The sequence below is a fragment of the Mauremys mutica genome, unplaced genomic scaffold (genome assembly GCF_020497125.1).
Source record: "Mauremys mutica isolate MM-2020 ecotype Southern unplaced genomic scaffold, ASM2049712v1 001524F_np12_obj, whole genome shotgun sequence".
NCBI lineage: Eukaryota > Metazoa > Chordata > Testudines > Geoemydidae > Mauremys > Mauremys mutica.
This window is the reverse complement of record NW_025423228.1, coordinates 26,231-51,201: the sequence shown is the minus strand read 5'-3', so window position 1 is coordinate 51,201 and position 24,971 is coordinate 26,231. Positions and strand designations below refer to the sequence as shown.

General features: G+C 47.5%; 1 pseudogene; it reads left to right on the top strand.

Annotated features, from left to right (window-relative positions):
- The first annotated feature begins 417 nt into the window (after nucleotides 1–417).
- Nucleotides 418–19,581, top strand: LOC123358167 (annotated as a pseudogene).
- The last annotated feature ends 5,390 nt before the right edge of the window (nucleotides 19,582–24,971 follow it).

Here is a 24,971-nt window from a genome sequence, read left to right as displayed (position 1 = left end):
TTCACTTCTGATACACAGTCGTCATCAAGATGGCTTATGTGCAATGATGATTTTGGGCTTAATCATATAGTCCGTCCCCTGAAGTGAATGATGCGGGTCCATAACCACAAACCCAGCTGGCCCTCCTTCTCAGCAAGCGTTCAAGGAGTGAATGCACTATCCTGGACATAATGCTTCCTGTTCAGGACTGAGGCACGTTGACTGGGGCAGTGTCTGGGAAGCCTACGCTGCATCTCCCCAGGCGTACCCTTTCTGTGGGTAAGCAAAGAGCTGTGTTCTCAGGGGTTGCTCATCCAGCACCTTTCATGAGCCCTAGCCCAAGCTCCTGTGCAGACATTGGTAGTGGCGCTGAAAGCCACAGACAGGCATGTTCAGTGGGGAGAGGTGTTAAAAACGGGTTCCCCATTTTCACTTCAGAAAGGTTCCGCCACCGGCCTATTCTCCAGGCTGGACTGCCTGCCAACCAGACTGTGGTGGTAGGGAGTCATTTTGTCGAGTTCCCACTGCAAGGTAGTACAGTGAATTGCCCAGCCTCACATCCAGTGGCTGAAAACACGTGGAAGTCAACGGCCAGTAAATATGGATCCAACGGGGCATATTGTCACGGTGCTAAAGGTTGGTAGACTAATTATAAAGTGAGAGGCAAGTCAGCCAGTCTAGCTCCCTGATAATGTAGGAAATGTTCCCTAAAAGGGACGCTTTGTAATGGAGATCCAGAATTACATGATAGCATCAAGAGCTGTATTAATAGATAGGTTTTGGTGTTGAAATTGACATTAAAACAATGTGTCCCTCCATAAATATTTTTCTGTAGTAAGTCACCGTTTATCTGGTCAGCACTTTACCCTTTTCTCCCCCACACTCACCCTACTAACCAACAGTCAGTCCTGTTGTGGGGGCAATTTTTCCTTTTGAATTTTTCAAAACAGTCAGTCCTGTTGTGGGGGCAATTTTTCCTTGCTTGCATGCTTCATTAGTGGGACAGCGTAAGAGCCTGGAGAAGGGAACCTTTTGCTTTTACGCCAGGTTTCAAACGGGAATGAATAAATAAATGTGGAAGATGGGCCACCTGAGAACAAAGAAACAAAAAAATCTTCATCTGCTTTTGAATTTTTCAAAACAGTCAGTCCTGTTGTGGGGGCAATTTTTCCTTGCTTGCATGCTTCATTAGTGGGACAGCGTAAGAGCCTGGAGAAGGGAACCTTTTGCTTTTACGCCAAGTTGCAAACGGGAATGAATAAATAAATGTGGAAGATGGGCCACTGAGAACAAAGAAACAAAAAAATCTTCATCTGCTTTTGAAATTTGCCTGTAAATCTGTGTGGTGTCCTCAAACGTGCTGGGAATGTGGCTTATCCTGTGTTTTTCCTCTTTCTATATATGTGTATTTTTCCCCCTTGTAGACGTCAGGTGTTAACACAGCGGATGAGGAGCTAGAAATTCTGTACTTGCGAAATGTTACTTTTGAGGATGCAGGGGAATATATTTGTCTCGCTGGCAATTCTATGGGGTTTTCACATCATTCTGCTTGGCTGACGGTTCTACCAGGTATTTCCTTCTGCGCTGTGCCCTTTCTTTCCTCTTGGTGATGCTTCAGTGTTCAATTTAGAAATGCCACAGCTCATCTGCTAAGCTGGCTCACAGCCATGTAGCTTGCTGCACAGTCTGTACGTGTATGTATTAGACAATAGTGTGAAAAGTAGAATGAATTATATTGTAAAAATAAGAATGGATTAAAGAAAATGTTGTATGTACCTTTAAGCAGAAATAAGAAATGTTGAAATACAGGTGCCAGGAAAAGAAACATTAGGCATAAACAATGGTGCTAATGGCGAAAACATTAACAGAAGATGGGTAATAGTTAGTAAGGAAATAAGATATGCATGCCTAGCCCAGATAAACGTATCTGATTCTGCCTCCTTTGTTATCTTGTTAAGTTCTCACCCTTTTATCTGTATAAATAAGATAGTTTGTGTCTTGCATGGTGCTCACCATTATCTGGGTTGTTATTAGCAGAGCGCTGTGCTAATTAAAACAGAGTGGTCTGACAAAACTGTGAGTCCTGAGTCTAACTTTGACAATAGCCATGCCCTGATTATGGGTGGAACCCCCATTTTTCACATTGCTATGTTCCTTCATGGGCGCAGTCACTGAGAGCCTGATCCAAAGTGCAATAAAGTCAGTGGAAAGACTCATTGAAATCAATAGGCTTTGGGGTGGAGCTTGAGTGGTTCCATATCCCCTTTGCCCACAAAGGATTAGTGTTCCCCCGTGAGTTTTCTTCATTACTGTGCCCATGAGTGCAGCTGTACAACTGCTTTCAAGTCACATGCACCCAGCTTACCCAGCTCAGCATTTAGCCAGAGTGAAGTTGACTGTGTGAAAGGAAGCAGAGTAATTTCACTATAAGGAGTTCAATGCTGATTAAAGAATCATGGTGCATCTTCTTTCTGTTAGTATGTTTTTGGTTTTGCCTTGACCCCTTGTAAATTCAGAAGTGCCTGGACTGAAGGGAGCAGGTGGGGAATCATTCTTGATTTGCGCTTTGCTTGAGGGGTGGTTGCAGGATTGAGCTCTGAGTGCATGATGCTAATTATGTTCTAGCCATCAAAATGATTGCGCTCATGCCTGTTCAAGGGGCCTACGGGAAGTTCCGACTTTCTGGAATCCTGGGGTGGGATTTTTGCTAAAATTATTGGGATCATCTGTCCTTCCTTTACTTGTCCGAACAAAATATTTACATTATGAATTGATAATATAATTAAGCCAAGTTTCCCATTTATCCTCCCCAAGTATCGTGTTTTTAACCTCACCATACTTTGGAGACAGGCGTGATTCAGGTGGGATAAACTGAAATCTTAGCTTGAGTTGCCATGTTAATCCCTTGTCTGGGGCACATCTGTTGCCTGCATTGGAGTCAAAACTGATGAGTGAAATAGAGGAAGGGCCTGATCCTGCATTGTTTGCAAAAGCAAAACACCTGTTGTAGGCATTCAGAGTTGTGGATTTTGGGAGGGCTCCTGTGTCAAGTCCAACGGGGTTACGCATAGACAAAGAGGTGTCCAACCTAGGCCTGATCCAATTCGCACTGAAGTCAATGGGAAGATTCCCATTGGTGACAGTGAGTTTTCGCTCAGGCCCTACCAGAATTTCTCGCACTACATGTGTACATGTTGGCTGCTGTCGCCTGTCCTCACTTCCATCTCTTGTTACTCTACAGAGTTTGTGGAGGCGGATGATTCTGGCTCCATTTTTGCTGTGATCCTCCGCTGTGGGGTTGGCTTCGTTTTCTTCTTCTTGGTGGTTGTCATCATGATTGTCTGTAGGGTGAAATGACCAACAAAAAAGCTATGAACACCCCTACTGTACAGGTAACAGAAAGTAGATACAAGATTCTATAGCCCCAACCTACCTTTACATTTCCTTTCTACGTTAGGAACGTGACCCTATGTTTTTACTCAGGCAACAATCCCATTAACATCAGCGGGCCCTTTGCCTGCATGAGGGTCAGGCCCCGTGTCTCAGTTTGTTTCACTTATACATTTATTTTTTTCAGTGAAAACTTAGTGAGTGGCAGTTCACTCTCTTTTTAGTTTGCAATTATTGTTTGTCAGAGGCCAGCAATTCCCCAGAGCCCTGGGCTTACCTAGGACTAGTAAAACAGACCCTTAAACCAGCCCTGCTGGCCACTCGTAACAACACCCAGGGAAAATGGACCTTCCAGAGAATAGCCTACAGTCCTGTGCCGTAGCCAGCATGAAGGGGAGGAGTGGGAAAAGAAGTGCAGTCCTGGTCCTGGTCCACTGAAGTCACTCGCAACACTTCCACTGATTTCTGTGGGTCCAGGATTGGGCCTTCTTTCCGATAGGGACAATGATGGCACTCTGTACAATAAAAATCCCATCCAGTCGTGCATCAGGGACTGGCACTGCAGAGCAGTAAGCGTAGGAATTAAAAAGGACTGCAAACCCTGCTGGTTCAGCCTCTCTGGCTGTAAACCACCTATTGGGACTGGAAAGCTGGGACTGACTCCATGGACACAAACACACTCCATGCATATAGGCCAGAACTTTAGCTGCTCTAAACTGATTGTAGCTGGTGTAAATCAATAGAGTACTGTCTTCAGTGAGGCTGCTCTGGTTTACACTGTCTGAGGATCTGGCTCTGCCTGCCTAGATAGATACACTCCCATAATATGAGACTGATATTTTTAATTTCCAGGTTACAATTGATTGTAAGTCTTCAATAATCAAAGATTAGTTCAAAGTGATTTTCTTGGCTGGTTCCTTTTCAAGCACCGCTGCGTGTATCTGACACAGAGGCAGTTGGCAATAACATTTTATTTGCTCTATTGAAGCCGGTGTCATTGGAGTCAAACCCTTCCCATGAATTCCGGTACCCCGCTGGTCAATCTCACCCACCTCTCATCCAGCGATGGGCTGAAGCTAGCAAATGTCTCAGAGCTCGAGCTGCCTGCTGATCCCAAGTGGGAATTAACAAGATCTCGGTCAGTTAAACGTGTCGTTCTTCTGTCTTCATTCCAGTCCTCAGCCCGGTCACACATTAATTCATTTGTTTGTGTCTGTCACTTCAGCCTGACTCTGGGGAAACCTCTGGGTGAAGGTTGTTTTGGTCAAGTGGTGATGGCAGAAGCGACTGGGATCGATAAGGACAAACCAGACAAGGCCATCACTGTAGCTGTCAAGATGTTAAAAGGTTACAGAGAACAGCACCATGAAGGAATGGCAGGAGTTGGGGCTGTTAGGCATTTGCCCTTGGCATTTATCTTGGTTTGGGGTTCATTTTTTATTTAAAAAATATGACTACATAAGAAGAGCAAACTAAGGCCAAATTCTCCCTTTGGCTTCCATAACTGATGCTTGTTTCCACAGATTTCTGTTAGGTGGGTCACAGGAAGTGCTCTGAGTGTTATCTTAAGGGTACTAAGCGGATACAGCATTGGACTTGGCTACAGGAGACCTGGGTTCAGTTCAACCACAGGTTTCCTCTATGATGTTGGACAAGTCACTTTCTTTACCCTTTGTCGGAGCACCTGGCCTTTAAAATAGGGATACTGCTTCCCGATCTCATGGGGGTATTGAGTATAAAATCCATTCAGGGTTGTAAAGTGCTTGTCTACTTGGGTGATGAGGGTCATATCAGCACTTCAATAGATCTTCCTATCAAATTGAACCCTGGCCAAGCTCCCTGAGGTTACATCTCAACAGCTTAAGAAGAGGCAAAACAATGAGATTGGTTGGGCTCCTCCAGATTCTCCTGTTTTCCCTGCCTAAAGCACTGAGGCTGCAGTGACTTGACTAGCTGTGGAAAACACCTGGAGGGGTAGTGGCATGGCTAAGCCAAAGCAAGAAGTGCTGAGGTTCTGCGCAGTATTAATACTAACACCAGCTGCAACTTTTTTCATATGAAAATTTTTTCCATGAGAAAGTGGGGTTTGACAAAACCTCATTGATCAATTTTGATTAAACTTTTTTTGATGGGGAAGATTTCAACATTGCCAAACTGAAACATTTTGATGTTTTGTGTTTTGGTTTGATTTTGAAAACTAACAAAAAAAATTGGTTTTCCAATTTATTCTGGGGGCTTTTACACCACGATTCCAGACATATTTTACCTGCCCCTGGTTCTTTTCCAGTACGAAAAAAATTGGAAGAAAGTTTGTTTGTATGTATGGGAATAGGTGGGGTAGAGTGGCGGTGAATGAAGCCCCAAAAATCCTAAAACTGAAGTTGACAATCCAATTTTTTTTTCAGTTTCTAAACATCAAAACAAAACTCACAATGTTTTATTTCCGTGTCAAAATTTTTCAGAACTTTTTGTTTGGCAACAAGTTTTGATGTTTCAAGTTTTCACCCTGATTTGGGGCAAAAGCAAATAGGGATTTTTAAGAGCAGGCTGGACAAACACCTGTCAGGGATGGTCTAGATAATACTTAGTCCTGCATGAGTGCAGGGAACTGGACTAGATGACCTCTCGAGGTCCCTTCCAGTTCTGTGATTCCTGATTAACAATTCCTGCAGGTATGACCAGCTCTCAGAAATGCTCAGATGGCCACATGGCCAGCCTCCGTTCACTGAGTGTATAACATACTGTATAGTACTAATGCAATCTAGTTATGCTTTTACTCTCTAGACTCTAAGAAAACGCCTATTCCCTTCCTCACAGTTTCTTTCTCTTTTTTCCCCCCGTCTTCTCCAGATGATGCTACTGACGAGGATCTTTCTGACCTGGTGTCCGAAATGGAAATGTTGAAAATGATTGGGAATCACAAAAATATCATTAACCTCCTAGGCGCCTGCACGCAGGATGGTATGTTTCAGAGAAGGCCATTATGCTACCATCGTACTTCATGATTTCAGTGGGAAGCAGTCCCATTCTGCTCTGTGGTGCACACCGTACTAGCTCAGCCTTATGTGTACACAGTTGCTTTTCCATACCTCTACTGCAGGTTTCTGGCCCAGCAAGCAGAGGGGTTTCCTCCTGTAATGTAATATAGTGCTACTGGAGCCTCTTATTCCGGCTGTGTAGAGGCCAGGAGGATTTCACCCTTTCTTCATGCATCTGAATTAGCCACAAGATTAGTTATGTCTGTGCACACAATTAAACTGCTTTGCTCAGTGAGAAGTTGGGTGGCTTTTAGATGTTGGAGCAAATATATATATGGCTCTACCTGTTATCGATACTGGTTTTTCAAAAGCTTTTGCCTTATTGTCCTCCTTTTTTGGGAAAAAAATGGAGCTGGAAGCAGAGAGAGTGGTGGTTGGACTGTCATTTATTATTATTTACTCCCTGAATGCCCAAAATATGCTGGCTTTGAGTCCCAGCCCTGTGGGTTTAGGCAATTCACATAATACTCTCTATGTCTAAGCCTTCCCAGCCATCAAACGGAAAAGATAATGCTCGCCCACAGGGCAGTGAGGCAGTTGAGTTAATGTTTGTGTGTCGGTTCTGAAGAGAGATGTTTGTCAGTGGCCGCTTGGCTAGGGAACCTGACCCGAGTCCTGTCCCTATCTAACCTTCTTAGGTACTTCGGTGGCCCTCAAATACTATAGTATCTGAGCACCTCATAGTCTTTAATTCATTTACCCCCAGAACACCCCTGTGCGGTAGGGAAGTTCACAGATGGGGAACTGAGGCACAGAGACAAAGTGACTCACCCAGGGTCATACAGGAACTTTGTGGCAGAGCTGGGACTTGAATTTGCATTTCCTAAGCTAGTGTTCTAACCATTGGCCCTTCCTCTTCAGTGCTACATTTGCGGCTGACCTGCCTCATAGACTTGCATCAGAAGGGACCGTCATGATCATCTAGTCTGACATCCTGCACAACGCAGGCCACAGAATCTCACACACCCACTCCTGTAACAAACCCTAACCTATGTCAGAGTTATGGAAGTCCTCAAATTGTGGTTTGAGGACCTCAGGGTGCAGAGAATCCTCCAGCAAGTGACCATGACCCGTGCCCCATGCTGCAGAGGAAGGCAAAACACCTCCAGGGCCTCTGCAAATCTGCCCTGGAGGAAAATTGGTTCCCGACCCCAAATATGGCGGATCAGCTAAACCGCTGAGCATGTGGGCAAGACCTCACCAGCCAGCACCCAGGAAAGAATTTCTCTTGTTCTGTAACTCAGATCACACCCCATCTAACATCATCACAGTACCATTAGGGTCATACTTTACCTGCTAATAATCAAAGATCAATTAATTGCCAAAATTAGGCTATCCCATCATACCATCCCCTCCATAAATTTATCACGCTTAGTCTTGAAGCCAGACTATGTCTTTTGTCTCCACTACTCCCCTTGTGAAGGCTGTTCCCAGAACTTCACTCCTCTAATGGTTAGAAACCTTCATCTAATTTCAAGTCTAAACTTACTAGTGTCCAGTTTATATCCATTTGTTCTTGTGTCCCACATTGGTACTAAGCATAAATAATTCCTTCCTCCCTCCCTGATATTGGTAGGCTAAACAAGGCCAAGCTCTTCTGAGTCTCTTTTTATAAGACAGGTTTTCCATTTCCTCGGATCATCCTTAGTAGCCAGTCTCTAAACCTGTTCCAGTTTGAATTCATCTCTTCTTACAACATGGGAGGACCAGATGAGGTCTCACCAAATGCCTTATATAACGGTACTAACACCTCCTTAATTCTTTACTGGAAATACATCACCTGATGCATCCCAAGACCGCAGTTAGCGTTTGGTAACGGCCCATATCACATTGTGCAGCTCATAGTAATCCTATGGTGATCAACCAATACTCCGAAGTCCTTCTCCTCTGTTACTTTCAACTGATTGTTTTTTTTGTGTCCCCAATTTATAACAAAAAAACACACAAAAAAAATCAAATTAATCCTAAATTGCATGACCTTGCTCTTTTTCACTATTACATCTTCATCCTGGATTACTATCTACTCACAGTTTACAAGGTTCATCCAGATCCTTCCCTGTATGATATCCGGTCCTTCTCTGTGTCTAGCAATACCTCCCAGCTTTGTAGTCAATCCGGCAGACTTTATTAGCCACATTCCCACTTTTTGTGCCAAGGTCAGATAATAATAAAGATTAAATAAGATTGGTCCCAAAAAACGATCCCTGGAGGAACTCCACTAGAAACTCCCTCCAGCCTGGACCAGTTCGCCTATTCTAGTTACGACCAATTGTAGTCTTCCCTTTAACCAGTTCCTTATCCTCCTTTCAGTTTTCATTATTGATCCATCCTTTTCCGAATTTAACTAATAAACTCCTCATGTGGGAAGCATATCCAAATGCCTTACTCGAAATCGAGGTAGATTAGATTCCACTGCGTTTCCTTTGTCTAACAAATTCTGTTACTTTCTCCCAAGAAGGAGATCAGGTTGGTTTGGCACGATCTAACCTTCTTGTAAAACCAAGTTGTGTTTTGTCCCAGTTACCATTTACCTCAGTTGTCCTTAACTACTTTTTCTTCAGTTTTTTCCCAAGACCTTGCAATATACAGATGTCCAAACTACCAGGGCCTATAGTTTACTCGGATCACTTTTTTTCCCTTTCTTAAAAATAGGAACTGATGATAATGAGCTTGCAATTTTATGTGCCAGTTCTTTAATATTCTTGGGATGCACATTATCTGGGCCCCCAATTTCATCCCATTAAGCTGTTCGAGTTTGGCTTCTACCTCGGATGTGATAATATCTACCTCATATCCTCTATTCCCATTTGTCATCGACTACCATTATCCCTAAGCTGCTCATTTAGCCTCATTGAAAGACTGAGGCAAAGTATTTGCTTAGATATTGGGCCCATGCCTAGATAATCCTATAACTCCACTCCACTCCTCCTCAGTGTTTTAGCGGCCCCACTTCTTCTTTCTTTGTTTTTTTCTTATTTAGGATGGCTATAGAACCTTTATACTATTGGGTTTTAATTCCCTTTGCAAGGTCCAACTGTACATGGGCTTTTGGCCTTTCTCACTTTATCCCTTCGATTGTTATGACCTCAATAAGAGTAGCTTTCCTTGCTGATACACTCCCTTCTTCCATTCCTTGTAGGCTTTCTGATTATTTCTTACTCACTCTCTGAGATGCTTGCTCAACCCTAGCTTGGTCTACAACTCCTGCCCTATGAATTTTTTCCTCTTTTTGGAATGCAGGCTTCTGGATAGTTTCCTGCAACATTTGAACTGAAGTACGTTCCCAGGCTCCTCTGCCTTTAGATCCACAAGTTCTTCAGTCCCAATCTCAACTTTCTAACTAATTTCCCTTAATTCTTTAAAGTTAGCCCTTTTGAAATCAAAAACCCCTAGTCCAGCTTATTATGTTTATCCTTCCATCTAGTTTGAACTGAATTAGCTCATGATCACTCGAACCAAGGTTGTCCCCTACAACCATTTCTTCTATGAGGTACTCACTACTCACCAAAACCAACTCTAAAATGGCATCCTCTCTTGTTGGTTCTTCAACTACTTGGTGAAGGAATCCATCAGCTATTGCATCCAGAAAAATCTGAGCCCTATTATGATACCTAGCACTTGTCCTCCAGTCCATATCTGGGAAGTAAAAGTCTCCCATGATCACACAATTCCCATTAGTGTTTACTTCATTAAAACATTAAAGAGGTCTCTATCCATATCCAGATCAGATCCTGGCGGTCTGTAGCACACCCCAAGCACTATCTCAGGGGTGGCTCTAGTAGCTTTCTTCCCCCATGTTATTTTTACCCAGGACAGGACTCTATCTTATCCATTCCTTATTTCTTTAGTCTACCTCATCATTGATATACAGTGCTACTCCACCACCTTTGCCTTTATTTCTGTCTTTCCTAAACAGCACATACCCTTCAATACCTGTACTCCAGTCATGACTACTATTCCACCATGTTTCTGTTATCCCTATAATATCCGGTTTCACTTTCTGCACCAGTAGCTCTAGTTCCTTCATTTTTTTACCTAGGCTCCTTGCATTAGTGTACAAACATCTTATTTTTTTGCCGTTTGGCTTCACTGACATTTCTTTACCCGATTAGGCACAGACATTCTACCACCAGTATCCAGGGACGGCTCTAGGCACCAGCAAAACAAGCTGGTGCCTAGGGCGGCAAAATATAGGGGGCGGCAAAAGGCTGGGGCCCCAGCTCATCCTGCCGCTGCGAGCCGAGGAGCGGCCCGTCCCCTGCAGCCAGGCAGGGCCGCGCTACCGACTCCGCTTGGGGGAGAGGGATGGCCCCTTACCGGTAGCGCGCCCCCGCCGGGCTGCAGACGCCGGGCCGCTCCTCCTCCGCTTGTTTCCCAGGTCCTAAACAGCGCTGCAGCCGCTTGGCTGGGGGAGGGGGGGCGGCCTGAGCTCCGCCCCGCTCAGAGCCGCGTGGGGTGGGGGCGGGGCTGCAAGCTCCGGGCCGAGCGGAGGCAGCTGAGCTCAGCCTGGAGCTCGCGGCCCCGCCCCCTCCCCACGCGGCTCTGAGCGGGGAAGAGCTCAGCCCCGTCCGGAGCCATGCGGCTGCCGCGCGGTGAGCTGGGGGTAAGCAGCCGGGGCGGGGGGAGTGGCTAAGGGGCAGGGAGTCCCGGGGACACACAGGGGGCAGGGAGGGGGCACAGGTTCTGTGGGGGGGGCGGTCAGAGGCCAGGGAAGGGGGGTTGGATTGGGGGGGTCTCAGGGAGGTGTTTGTCAGGCACCTCCCGACCCCATTACCCCCCCAGGCCCAGCCCCTCTGAGGTGGGCACCCCCCCAAACCCATCCTCCCCACCCAGCCCTGATCCCCAGCTCCAACCCCAGCCCCTAGGACCTGGGCACCCCCCCAGCCACATCCGCCTCACAGCCCCGACCCCCCGCTCCGAGCCCAGCCCCTCTGTGCCCGACACCCCCCTCCACCCCTTCCCCCCACCGCCCTGACCCCCAGCTCCGAGCCCAGCCCCTCTGATCCAGACACCCCCCTCCCTCCTTTCCCAACACAGCCCTGACCCCCAGCTCCGAGCCCAGCCCCTCTGATCCAGACACCACCCCTCACCCCATTCCCCCCCACAGCCCTGACCCCCAGCTCTGAGCCCAAGCCCCTCTGATCCGGACACCCCCCTCACCCCATTCCCCCCACAGCCCTGACCCCCAGCTCTGAGCCCAGCCCCTCTGATCCGGACACCCCCCTGACCCCATTCCCCCCCACAGCCCTGACCCCCAGCTCTGAGCCCAGTCCCCTCTGATCCGGACACCCCCGACCCCATCCCCCACTGACCCCCTGACCCCAGCTCTGAGCCCAGCCCCTCTGATCCGGACACCCCCGACCCCATCCCCCACTGCCCTGACCCCCAGCTCTGAGCCCAGCTGCTCTGAGGTGGGCACCGCCCTGACACTATCTCCCTCACCCCACCCCAGCCCAGCTCCGAGCCCAGCCCCGTTGAGCCGGGCACCCCCCCCACCCCAGCCCCCACAGCCCTGACCCTCATCTCCAAGCCCAGCCCAGCCCCTTTGAGCTGGGCACCCTCCGACCCCATCCCCCCACCCCAGACCCCCAGCTCTGAGGCGAGCCCCTCTGAGCCAGACAACCTCCGACCCCATCTCCCCACAGGACCTGAGCCCAGCCCCTGTGAGCCGGGCACCCCCAGAGCCCAGCTCCCCACCCAGCCCTGGGCAACAGCAGCACCACCTCCATGCAGTGACAGCCCATTGGCACCAACCATCACCATCACCCAGCAACAGCCCATTATGTAATTGCAAATGTAGACAGACCAGTAAAGCATTTAATGTTTTTAAATAATGTATTTGGTGTATTTTCAAATTATTACAAATTAATTTTCACTAGTTATTTTTTACATTTCCAAATACATGTTACTATAGTATTGCAACTTTTTTTATGGAAGGGGTCCCCAAAATTGCTTTGCCTGAATCCTCTGGGCGCCAGGGAGGGAGGGAAACGGGGTCCCCTGGAGCCGAGCCCCAGCTGCGATGGCGGCGAGGGGCTCCTGGAGTGTGTGAGGAGGTGAGCGGCCGGCTGGGTTCGTCGGTGCTGAGCAGGTAGCCCCGCAGCCGGAGATCCTCGCCTTCCCTCCTGCCAGGGCTGGGCCAGGGCACCGTGAGGCTGAAGAGCAGCAGGTCCAGGGGGCTCTCCAGGTCTTTGGCCGCCAGCATGTCGAGGGTGAGGGCGGTGAGCGCGAACTGATCCACCTTGGCCACCAGCAGTGCTGCGAAGCCCAGGGAGGGGGCCGTGTTCTTTATGCCACCCCGTAGCCGTGCCGCCACCTGGAAGTACTCCCGCTCCGCGCCGCCCAGCAGCTCCACCCGCATGGGGACAGAGTCACAGCTGGGCCAGGCTTCTGCTGCAGTGTGCTGGTAGCGGATCCCACATTGTGGGGGGAGGCCAGTGCTGGGGCAACAGGGGGTGTGAGTGGGGGGTACTGGTGGGCGGGGGGAGCTCATGTCTGGGGGGGGGGGGGCCAGCCAAAATTTTTTTTGCTTGGGGCGGCAAAAAACCTAGAGCCGGCCCTGCCAGTATCACCTATTAGACTGGTATCTACACTATCCTTCCTCCTTATGTCCATTCTCCTACCCACGGCTGTATCCTTTCTTGCTTTGTTTTCTTCCCTCTCAATGTTAAATTCCGGCATGGAGATTACCTGGACATCTCCCCCAGATTCCTAGTTTAAAGCTCTCTTAATCAGTTGTGCACCAGCCGCCATCCTAGAAATCTATTTCCCTCCCTACTTAGGTGAAGTCCAGCCCAAGAGAACAGTCTTCCGCCATGAATGCTTCCCAGTGGCCATACATCCCAAAGCCCTCCTTATAGCACCACTGCCTGAGCCATCTGTTGATCACCATAATGTCACCTCACCCCCTCTTTCCCTTTCAGTAAAATGAGGCTAGTGACTCTCACTCTGCTTTGCAAGGCGCTTTGTAATTATGATGTAAGAGCCAGATTGTGACTGTTTTTTGTTGGCAGGCCCACTTTACATTCTGGTAGAATATGCGTCAAAAGGGAACTTGAAGGAATATCTCTGGGATCGTCGGCCGCCTGACACATTTTCACTCAACACCTGCAAGCTGCCAGAAGAGCAGTTAACATTTACAGATTTAGTCTCGTGCGCCTACCAGGTGTCCTGTGGCATGGAATATTTGGCATCTCAGAAAGTGAGTTGAGTGACTTGGAGTCTGTTATTTATCACGTACATAAACATATGTGTCATGTGATAGGTGTGCACAGTGCATTGTGGGCAAATATATGACTGGGTTCTACCCTTAAGAGCCTAGTACAGGAATTATTTTTTTCAGTAAGAAATGCATTGCTGCTTGCAAAGAAGCATTGTTAAGGGACCTAGAAGTCCATTTGTGTATGATCACATCCATTTATGAGCGATTTTAGCTGGGTGCCCCTTTGCTGTAATCAACAATCCAACAGTAAGACTAAGCTTGATAAATGTGTGGAGGGGATGGTATGATGGGATAGCCTAAATTTGGCAATTAATTTGGCAATTGATCTTTGATTATCAGCAGGTAAGTATGCCCAGTGGTCTGTGATGGGAAGTTAGATGGGTTGGGATCTGAGTTACTACAGAGAATTCTTTCCTGGGTGCTGGCTGGTGAGTCTTGCCCACATGCTCAGGGTTTAGATTGCCATATTTGGGGTCGGGAAGGAATTTTCCTCCAGGGCAGATTGGCAAAGGCCCTGGAGGTTTTTCGCCTTCCTCTGCAGCATGGGGCACGGGTCACGGGTCACTTGCTGAAGGATTCTCTGCAGCTTGAGGTCTTCAAACCGCAATTTGGGGACTTCAGTAACTCAGACATAGGCTAAGGGTTTGTTATAGAAGTGGATGGGTGAGATTCTGTGGCCTGCATTGTGCAGGAGGTCAGACTAGATGATCATAATGGTCCCTTCTGACCTTAAAGTCTATGAGTCTATGATCAAGTATCAGAGGGGTAGCCGTGTTAGTCTGGTTCTGTAGAAGCAGCAAAGAGTCCTGTGGCACCTTATAGACTAACAGACGATTCAGACGTCTGTTAGTCTATAAGGTGCCACAGGACTCTTTGCTGCTTCATGAGTCTATGAGTAAGTGTGTGAACAGTTTGGCAATACATGGACATTGCAGAGTCCGTATGAAAGGCAGACCTCAGTTGCGTGTTTTCAGTGAGCAAATACAAATGTCACACAACAGAAACGTCTAAAGGCAGAAGTAATTGACTATCAGATGTCCGACCTTCAGTCAGTCTCAGCCACTAGCCAGAGGTGGCCACAGTCAGATTTAGAGCCATGCTGCGCTGTACGCTGCATCTTGGTGGCGTCAGCATGACAGCAAAATTGAAAGTCACTTTGAGAGAGAATCTCATCTCAGACAATAGAATCAGGAGCCTCTGTGGCCCCTTTTCAGTACTGCTGAAAGTGCAGAGCATCAAGGCTGAGGCAGAGACACAGCCTGTGACAAACATTCATTTGTTAGAAGAGCAGTATCTCTGGTTAGTTACCAGGTGAACGTAGACTCCCTTGGAGTTAGCCCAGCGAAGGATTTGACCCATTCATAACAAGACCTGACACTTACATAGAGCCATCCGTGGGCTCCGAAAGCACTTTGCAAACATTGGACCTGACACTAGTCTCGCAATTGACAATCAGGCCCATCTTACAGATGGGGAAACTGGGACATTAGTTTATACACAGTGAGTCAGTCGTAGAGCAGGGAATCAAATCCTAGTGTCTTGATTCCCATTGCCCTCCTGTAAGTAAACCATTAGCCCAGACTCTCCTCCCTGGTGGTGGCAGCTTGGTGTTCAGCCCCGGGATCTAGCCGATCTCCAGTCCGAGTGTCCTGTCCTGAGAGAGCAGATGAAGAAGCACTGCTGTCTTGCCTGTGTGTGTGTGTGTGTGTGTGTGTGTGTGTGTGTGTGTGTGTGTGTTTGGTAGATGTTGCTTAGAAGCCGTTTGTCTGAGACTGCATGTGGCAGCGATGATCTAAAGGGCGAAGAATTAAATGGTGCAGCTTTATTGGCTTTCAGGTAAATGAATCGGCATAAACCACGAATCATAAGCAGTTTAACGAGCCCATATTTATCTCCATGCTCACCTTTCACAGTGCATTCACCGAGACTTGGCAGCCAGGAACGTGTTAGTCACTGAAGACAATGTGATGAAAATAGCCGATTTCGGCCTAGCCAGAGATGTTGGCAACATCAGCTGTTACAAGAAAACAGCCAGTGTGAGTACACAGCTGCCAAGTGCATGGCAGGTCCCAGCGGTGGAGGAGTCAGCAGCACACGCCCTTGGTCCACACCTTCTTTTTAAACAAATTACTGCATTGAGAAAAACATTGGGCCCTGATCCAGCAATTGGTAGCAGGCAGACAGGCCCCTGTACCCACAAGGAGCCCTGTTGAGATCATCGATAGTCCTGCTGAAATGACAAAAACACCCCATTTGATTTCAGCGGGATCACAGTGAAGCCATTGGGTGAATTCACTCTGTGGATTTCCCCCTACAGTTCAGACTAAGCAGCATTTTTGCACTGAGTGAAATGATCTCTTCAAGCCAGCGAGGCCTGTGTGTGTTGGTCCCACTCTATTTTGAAACTGTCCAGCCCCACAGCTGCGTTCGTAACACGATGGATGCTGTTTTTCATGCAGAGATTTAAATGTCTTGATTCATTAAACCTGTCTTGGCAGTGAAATGCAGCATGCAAGAGGGTGAGGGTGTTTATAATGCAGATAGTCAGTGAAGACCGGGGATCAAATGTTATATTCTGTTTACATGTGGCCACTACTGCCTGCACAGTGATCAGGGAAGCAGATGTGGTGACTAATGAAAATGTTTCAAACTGGATTAGAATAGAAGATTCAGATAGTGCCCTTGTGGCTGAGTGAATATGCTGATGGAACATTCCCTTTGTCTTCCTAATTACAGGGTCGGCTGCCTGTGAAATGGATGGCTCTAGAAGCATTGTTTGACGGGGTCTACACTCACCAGAGCGATGTGTAAGCATTATTTGTATTCTCTCTTCTGTAAATTTCACATGCTGTAGCTTCAGTGATCCAAAATCGTAGTTTCAGCACGTAGGTAATGCAGCAATGGACACGTCAGTTTACCTAAATTAGAGAGATAGAAAGAGACACACAATCTCTATTTTAAAAAAGAAAATGAAGGAGGCAAAATATATTTTGAAAAAGTGGACTTTTAAATGTAGCACAGCAGCAGTGCCAAGGCATTTAACATTAGACCTGTGCTGATTTTTGTAGGGGGTTTCTGTTCCAGTCCGGCCAGTGAAATAAGGGTTGTAACAAGCAAGCTTTGCTATCAGCTTGCACAGTGGCCTGTGGTTCCTAGCCTGTGATTCAGTGAAGCTGGGCATGAATCATTGGATTTGTTCCATTCAGTGGAGCTGGTGGAAGACCTAACGAAGAGCCAGGGGTAATAAATGGGCTGTCACCTATCTGATTAAATGCTGATTTCAGTTTCAGACGTGGTGCCTGGGAGTTCTTTGCTAGTGAGTTGGATCAGCAGAGATCTCCAAGTAACTAGTGAAAATGGCCTAGGCAATTAGTCATGCTATTGACGTCTGTGTTAGCTGTGCATGGCTGCACTGAAATAAAAGCAAAAAACCAAACAAACTGAAAAACCTCATTGAATTTTAAACATCTTTCTTTGGTTCCCAGCTGGTCTTTTGGAGTGCTGCTGTGGGAGATCTTTACTTTGGGGGGGTCTCCATATCCGGGAATTCCAAGCAAAGGAACTCTTCAAATTCTTAAAAGAAGGCAATCGGCTGGACAAGCCAGCAAACTGCACTCATGACCTGTAAGTGAGGGAGGGAGTAGCTTTATGGCTTCATTTCTAGAAACCTTGGCTGACGCACGAGTTTATTTTCCTTCTTAATTCAGTTTCTCCAGGTGTGTGTGTATAAATATTGCTGCCCATTCCTTTGTCTGACCCCCACTTACTACTGTTTACTGGTCCTGCTGTGCGATTGTCCGGCTGGCTCCAGATAGACTTACCGAGCCTGATGCATTTAGACTCATTACATCACCGACAGTCAAAATATGCAGCTACGCTTGCTATGCTTGGTCGATTCATGTCAACCCATGCCCAGCTCAGGTCTGTGGATTTGCCTAGGGAGGCTCAGGCATAAGCAGACTAAGCAATCGCTTAGGTCCCCAAGCAGTATTTGTTGGGGTGGAGCAGGGGAAGAGGATAGTCCTTCTTTGAGCCCCCAGTGGGCTAGCAGTGCCTCTGGTGACTTACCCTTCGAATGCAGCATTTCCTGCCTGATGTATTTGTCTGATTGCAGCAGTACTCCGCTCCCGGCACGTTGGCCACTGTGCAGACAAGAAACACTTTCTCTGGCCCTGAGACCATTGCTAGGAGGCCGGTTCTGAGCCTCTGAAAATGGCATCATTACGTTTAGTTTCCTTTCTTGTTGTTTCAACTTCAGTAACTCCCTAAACAAATGTGAATTAAGTAACATTTAATTGCCTGCGTGTAACTCCAGTCAGTACGCTGGGACTGAGGCAGGACAAATCACTATTCGGTGAGTGTCGTGCTAGCAGTACTCCATTTTAAGCCTGTTGTCTCGCCGTTCCCAGCTGTTGTCTTTTAACTCTTCCCTGGTCCAGTTGGCTTTGCCTACTCCACACTGTGGACAAACTGTGGACAAACCTGCTGTAGGCAAAGCTTTTCCTGCTGTATGTTGGATTTCAAAGCAGACCAATCTGTATTAAATTGGTATTTGCTCTTGTCTCTGTGGGAGGACGCCCTCTCCTGTAAACATCATTGGTTCCTGCTTAAGGGAGAGGGCACTCAAGACCAATAGGGCCTGATGAGTGTCCTCTTGCTCCTAGCAAAGTGACAGGGCGAGAGCCAGGCCTTAGCATTGTTTACCATACAAACCAGATTTCCGACTAGGACATTAGGGGCTTCTGTTTGGATAATCCAATGGCTTCCTAGTCAAATGTGACAGTTTATGGCTAGCTTTGTGATTTGCAGGTCGCCCACCTTATTGTAAAGGGGTGTGCGTGCATGTCAAAGAAGTTGAAGTGTGAATTTCCCTCCTCCTTGATTTCCCTTTGGGGCCTCTGGTCCTGCTGCCAAGGCCATGAATGCTGGGGCTACATAGAGCACCAAGCCATTGGCAACCTTAGGCCTATGCTGCCAAGGACTGTGTGATAGACAGCTACAGTAATAAAACTCCTGATAGACCCAGCTGCCTTTCTCAGTACTCTGTAGCCTGGGCTTTCCCTCCCTCTTCACACCCAGTTTCCATACCTGCCCCTCTTGGGCTCCGGCACTGTGGGTTCCTAAGGCCCCGTGCTGGAGAGGTTTACCTAGGGGATCCCCTTTCTTTACTTCTGCTGCAGGCATACCAGCTGGGTTGTGTTACGCCCTGTAGCAATGCACAGACTGGTGGCTGTATCTGGGCTGGGCAGTGGGTTCAGGCACAGAAGGAGCTGCATGTCTCACTTTGTTTAGAGCAATGCAAAGGAGTGGGGGCTGGTTCTGCCCCAGCAGGTGCATGGGCCAAAGCCTGGCTGTGCTGGGACATGTAGATCTGCACACGTGCTCTTCTCTCTCCCCCACCCCATCACAGGGAAGGCCTCTTGCTCTTTGTTCTCCTCAGGTACATGATCATGAAGGAGTGCTGGCATGTAGTCCCATCGGAACGGCCAACCTTTAAGCAGCTAGTGGAAGACCTGGATAGGGTCCTGACTGTAACCACCAACGGAGGTAAGTGTTTCTCTCTGGCTAAAGATCAGTCCTGAGCAGAGATGGGCCTGAACCAGAGCCCTGCAGTTGAGCTCTGGAGGTGGCTTGAAATTCAGACCTGGCCCCTATCTTTATAATTGGCTAAGCCAAAATCCCAGATCCCCAAACCCTCATGCTTTGGGGGTGTTCAAAACCCAGCTCTGGCATCCCCAGCTCTAACCCTAATGCTTGTGGTAACTGAAAAGTGTTGCAGCATCATTAGCTATCTCTCCTCCCTCACCCCCGACCATGTAACCATGTGACTTCTCTCCTTGCAGGAGTACCTTGACCTTCTCCGTGCCATTTGAGCAGTATTCCCCCGCCCGCCAGGACACACACAGCACCCACTCTTCGGGAGACTATTGCGCAATGAAGGCTGTTCCGTGAAACTGCTTGGTAATTCAAGAAGCTTTTTGTTGTTGAGCCATAGAAGTTTGGGGTTATTTTTTTCCCCATTTTGCTGTATAAGAAGTCTAAAAGCACTGTTTCTCCTGAAGGAACTAATCTCTAGCCAAGATGATTTGAGATATATATATATATATATATATAAAAAAAAAAAAAACACCCCCCTGTTAAATGTAGGGGTGCTGACTTCTGGACCTCCGGGAATGGATTATCGAGTGCCAGAGTTGCCATTCTGTGCCTGCAATATAAAGAAGAGGAAAAAAACCCTTTCTTTTTCTGGGGAGGAGAAGTGTAAAGAATGTAGAAATTCTTTGCTTATGCAATCTGTTCATGAACCTTTTTGGTGAAGCTGAAGAGACACATTGCCTGCAGGGATTAATATATTTATATAAATAGCTGTATTTTTGTTGGTTGTTTTTTTTTTTATAGTCACTTGATCATTACCCAGCTACTTATATAAAAAAAACCTCCCCCCCCCCACAAAAACCCTTTTTTTGACATAGTCACAATCTCAAAGGAGTTAATGGTTTGGTGGCAAACAGCGGTTTGACTGTAATAGATCATAACCCTCTCTTGCACTTGGGCTGCGGGTGACTGGTGTATACAGAAGAGTCAGAACATTCCAAACGGAAGGGCAAATGCATGAAAGTCATTGTAATGTGTTCATTTTGGGGGTCATAGAGAGGAAAAGCGTCAAAGTGGTGGGTATAAAGGTACCACATGTCTCCAGGGAATTGCTAAATAATTAAATCAGAAGCAGAATTATGGTATGTCTATACTACCCACCGGATCGGCGGGCAGCGATTGATCCAGCGGGGGTCGATTTATCACGTCTAGTCTAGACACGATAAATCAACCCCCAAGCGCTCTCCCATTGACTCCTGTACTCCAGCGCCGCGAGAGGCACAGGCAGAGTCGACGGGGGAGCGGCAGCAGTTGACTCACTGAAGTGAAGTGAAGACACTGCGGTGAGTAGATCTAAGTCCGTCGACTTCAGTACATTATTCATGTAGCTGAAGTTGCGTAACTTAGGCTGCTGCAGCGGCCCAAGCTCTGCAAAGCCAGTGAGTGGACTCGGGGCGGAAGCCACCAGGATGGGATGGGGTGGGGTGGGGAGGGGAGGGTAGGGCTCGCGGGGGGGCTGTGCACCCTCCAGGGGAGTTCAGGAGGCAGGGAGAGAGGAACCTGTTCTGGGGAGCAGCCCCTGGGCACGGCTGGCCCCTGGGGTCTATAAAGGCTTATTGGGATTTGCCCCTCAATGAAGTGAAGTGCAAGGGGCGGGAGCGCAAGGTGGAAGTTTTGCCCAGGGTTTTGCCCTGCCTCAGGGGGTGCGTGCACCCCAGGTGAAGAACCACTGCACTAAACTGATATCTGCATTTTAATTTAATTTTAAATGAAGCTTCTTAAACATTTTTAATAAACTTGTTTACTTTACATACAACAATAGTTTATACGACTTACATAGAGAGACCTTCCAAAAATGTTAATGTGTATTACCAGCACGCGAAACCTGAAATTAGAGTGAATAAATGAAGACTCGGCACACCACTTCTGAAAGGTTGCTGACCCTGATCTAGACCATTCCTGGCAGGTGTTTGTCAGGTGCCTGACCCCCCCGACCAGTCAATTTTTGCCCCCTGCTCAGAACCTGGCTGCCCCCCTCCTCTGATTTGCCCCCTTTGCCTCTTTTTAACCCCTGTAAAAAGCACTCGGCACAATCTTACACTTCGTAAGGGCAGGATGAAGGGCAGTGGCTTCAGCAGATGTTACTGAGCATGCTCACTTCACCATAAGTAGCACATTCCTACAGGAAGCAGGTTTCTGTACTGCACCTGCGGGAGAGTTAATTAATCCACCCCAATGGGTGATAGCAGCTATGTCTGTGGGAGCAGCTCAAAAAATAAATAAATTCCAATTGACGCTCCTTCGGCAGGAGGCAGGCAAATGGGAAATGCCAGCCTGAGGGATTTTCCTGGCAGATAAGATTTCCAACTCTCCCGGACCAGATGCCATTGCCACAAATGGTGTTTGCTCCAGGAGAATTGGCAACCCTAGTGTAAGATGAAAAATTTTCCCCACAGACCCTAGAAGAGGCTGAAAAGCTGAAGAACAATCAGCTCTGGTCTGAGCATGAGCAGCAGGTATAACAGGCCAGGGGAAGGGAGGTTAAGCAACGGTGGTTGAAGCATGAAGGGACATAGGAATCTTTAGCGCATCTGGCATGTAAATACCTTGCGATTCTGGCTGCAACAGTGTCATGAGATTGACACTTTGAACTTGCAGCATTACCTCCTGCAAATGGAAACAAACCTCTTTGTTTAAGCAATTGGCTGAACAAGAAGTAGCACTGGTGGAGTTATGGACTCTGAAATTTTACATTGGTTAATTTTTGAATAAAGGTATTTTTTACATAATTCTACATTTGTAAGTTCAGCTTTCATGATAAAGGGATTGCACAACAGTGCTTGTAATAGGTGAATTGAAAAATATGATTTCTTTTGGGGGTGTTTTTAAGTGCAAATACTTGTAATTAAAAAAATAAAGGGATCTCTGTACACTTTGTATTCTGTGTTGTAATTGAAATCAATATACAGTAACTACTCACTTAAAGTTTTTCTCTGCAAACCAGGAAAGCCAGAAACTTCCTTTGTTTAGGAAAGGAAAGCCAAGAGTCTCACCTCATCACATGCTTCCCGGAGCTGGGGCTTTCACAAACACACCAAATACAATGAGACTCATTATAAAATCATGAATGTTGGAAACACCGCAGCTTCTTTTCATTGAGCCAGAGCTGTCTTAGTGTACATGAGAATCAGGCCTTTGAAACATTGATATCAGCTTAACCTAGGTTTTGTCTTGTGAACAGAGCCGGCTCCAGACCCAAGCGCGCGCTTGGGGCGGCCGGTGGACCTCCCGCAGGTACAGGGCCGGCTCTAACATTTTTGCCACCCCAAGAGAAAACAAAGAGTGCCGCCCCCCCTCCCGAACGTCGCGTCGCATCGCGCCGCCCAAGTCCCCGCCCCCCCGAGCGTCGCATTACGTCGTCCAAGTCCCCGCCCTCCCAAGCTTACCCCAAGTCCCCGCCCCCCAAGTGTCGCGTCATGCCACCCAAGTCCCCGCCCCTGAACGTCGCACCGCCCAAGTCCCCGCCCCTCCAGCATGGCGCCCCGCCTTCCCAAGCCCCGCCCCCCCCAGCGCCGCCCGACCGAACCAAAAAAAACAAAAACAAACCCCGAGTGCCGCCCTGTCCCGAGGTGCCACCCCAAGCATGTGCTTGGTAGGCTGGTGTCTGGAGCCAGCCCTGTCACAGGGGGATGCCTCTGATTGCAGGACCAGAGCCCTAGTGGTACATTTTTCACTGAATGCTTCAGAGGGAGCCATGGCCGCAGAGAACCCCCTGGAAAGTCTCCAGGAGGAAGCTCCACGTCCCATTTGTCTGCAGTATTTCACAGAAGCTGTCACTGCAGTGCAGGCAGGTCAGACAGTGCTGGGAGGGATCCGATACAGCTGTCTCCTGTCTGCAGAAACTGTGCAACGGAGAAATGTCAGGCCCAACAGGCAGCTGGGAAACATGGTAGAAATCGCCAATTGGCTGAGTTTCCAGGCAGCAAAAGGAGCAGGAGGGAACAGGGTGTGGGGGGGAACAGCAGAAGGCTCTGAAACTTCTGTGAAGAGGATCAAACTTCCATCTGTCTGGTTTGCCATCTGTCCCGGGTTCAGAGAGCTCCCACGGTGACTTCCACAGAGGCGGCTGCCCAGGAGTACAAGGTAGGGAATTGCTGTCAAGTTTAATGGGTAATAACTTTGGATTTTAATTACAGGCTAATTTCACTGAAAGTTCCCTGGCACAGGCATGACGCATCATTCAGCTCTGTAAACCCTTCATGGTATGGGAGATACTGTAACAAAATAACTGATTTGACAGAGTGGCAACAGAGGCAAGTCTTTAACGATACCTGATGTGGGAAAATGTCCTCTGAGATTCTGATGGGGATTCCTGAAAATCGTCATCATATAAAGAATTCTACCAATCCCAAAGGATCAGACACATCACCCACCAAATTAATGATACTTCAGTTCTTCCCCAAATACGCGCTTACAGCCAATTCTTGTTAACGAAACTATGATTTACTAATAGAAGAAAAGACAGTATTGGCTCAAAGGTCATTAGACATATAAACATGAATAGAGCCCTTAGGTCAGTTTCACCACAGAGATGGTGCGTTAGAATTGAAAAGAGTCCTTTTCAGAATCATTTCATCACATTCTAGTCCAATGTCCAAATGTTCAATATCAGGGCAGTGCAGAGGGGACTGGAGATCTCAGTCTTACGACTCAAATGCCCCCTGAATAAAGCTTAAGAACATCGGAGATAAAAGGATCAGGTCTCAAGAGTTTACACACACATTTTTGCAGCCTCTCGACAGCAGGCAGCCCTTGGGTGAACAATAGGTTTTGGAAGTAACCTTCTATTTCGCAAACACCACAGGTAATAAAACTATACGGATTAACATAAGGTAATTATCCATAAAGCCATTCATAGACAGTTTACCACAAACTTTAAAGAGAGATATATACAATGACATTATTAAACCCAAGTTTAATCTAAGTGTTATTTCCCTCTTGTATGGATTGTCTGATGTTTAACAAGGCCGGACCTCCGTGTGTAACTTTTCCCACAGATTAAGCACTGATGGGGTCTCTCTCCAGTGTGGATTGCCTGATGTGCAACAAGGTGTGACTTCTGTATGAAGCTTTTTCCATAGTCGAAGCTCTTATGGGGCCTCTCTCCAGTGTGGATTGCCTGATGTGCAGTAAGATTTGATCTGTGTTTGAAACTTTTTCCACAGTCGAAGCACTTATGGGGCCTCTCTCCAGTATAGATCGCCTGATGAGCAACAAGGTGTGACTTCTGTATGAAGCTTTTTCCACAGTCGAAGCACTTATGGGGCCTCTCTCCAGTGTGGATTGCCTGATGTGCAGTAAGATTTGATCTCTGTGTGAAACTTTTCCCACAGTCCAAGCACTTAAGGGACCTCTCTCCAGTGTGGATTGCCTGATGTGCAGTAAGATTTGATCTGTGTGTGAAACTTTTTCCACAGTCGAAGCACTTATGGGGCCTCTCTCCAGTATGGATCGCCTGATGAGCAACAAGGTGTGACTTCTGTATGAAGCTTTTTCCACAGTCGAAGCACTTATGGGGCCTCTCTCCAGTATGGATTGCCTGATGTCTAACAAGGTCTGACCTCCGTATGAAACTTTTCCCACAGATTAAGCACTGATGGGGCCTCTCTCCAGTGTGGATCGCCTGATGAGCAACAAGGTGTGACTTCTGTATGAAGCTTTTTCCACAGTCGAAGCACTTATGGGGC